This window comes from Gavialis gangeticus, unplaced genomic scaffold, assembly GCF_001723915.1.
Source record: "Gavialis gangeticus isolate Ggan-Ray unplaced genomic scaffold, GavGan_comp1, whole genome shotgun sequence".
NCBI classification, from domain to species: domain Eukaryota; kingdom Metazoa; phylum Chordata; order Crocodylia; family Gavialidae; genus Gavialis; species Gavialis gangeticus.
In genome coordinates this window covers 100,986,131-100,986,795 of record NW_017729022.1, presented here as the reverse complement: position 1 = coordinate 100,986,795, position 665 = coordinate 100,986,131, and the positions used below count along the sequence as shown (strand labels likewise).

The following is a 665-nucleotide window of genomic DNA, read 5'->3' as shown; positions in this document are numbered from 1 at the left end:
CCCCCCCCCCCCCCCCCGGCCCGCAGCAGCTTGCCCGGACTCCCTCACTGTCCCTTCAGCCCAAATAATTGCCCACCCTTGGTGTAAAGGTTCCAGTCCTCGCTGTACTAAATGTGCTGTGCACACATGAAAGCCTGAGGCTGTAGATTTCTACATGTGCTTAACTTAAAAATGGGCAAGTTGACCCTTTGAGGGCAAAACCCATGATGATAGTGAGGTGAAGATCCATGACAATAGTACCATAGTTACTCAATTCTAAGACAAGGGAGAAAAGCTCTTCATCTTTAAATCTCGTCTGAGAACCTATCTGGGTTGGGATATAGCTGCAGCTACTGCCTGCCCCCTGCCTCTGCACCTTGCTGTCTCCCTTCTGCAGCCTCTTTCTCCCCCTTGCCCCCTCCTTGCAGCCTCTGTTCCCCCTCCTGCCTCTCCTTCCCTCCCTTACCTTTGCTTTGCATTGGCAGGCTCCTGATCAGGGCCCCAGTATGGCCCCATAGCAGTGGCAGGCAGCCCCCAGCTACAGGAGCTGGGCTGGGGCTCTGGTCCCTGTGTCAGGCTGAAATAGCCATTGGTAGAACTGTGGTAATGACCTGTCAGTGCAGAGTGAGCTTATGGGGCAGAGAGTGGAGCAGAGGTTGGGAAGGAGGGGGAAATCAAGGCGGGGG

The 665-nt window shown here is 55.0% G+C and overlaps 1 protein-coding gene across 2 annotated transcripts in view; it reads left to right on the top strand.

The window, feature by feature from the left end:
- TTLL1 (tubulin tyrosine ligase like 1) overlaps window positions 1–665 on the top strand; it is a 38,927-nt gene that overhangs the window by 275 nt on the left and 37,987 nt on the right. The gene's annotated exons all lie outside the window — the stretch shown is intronic.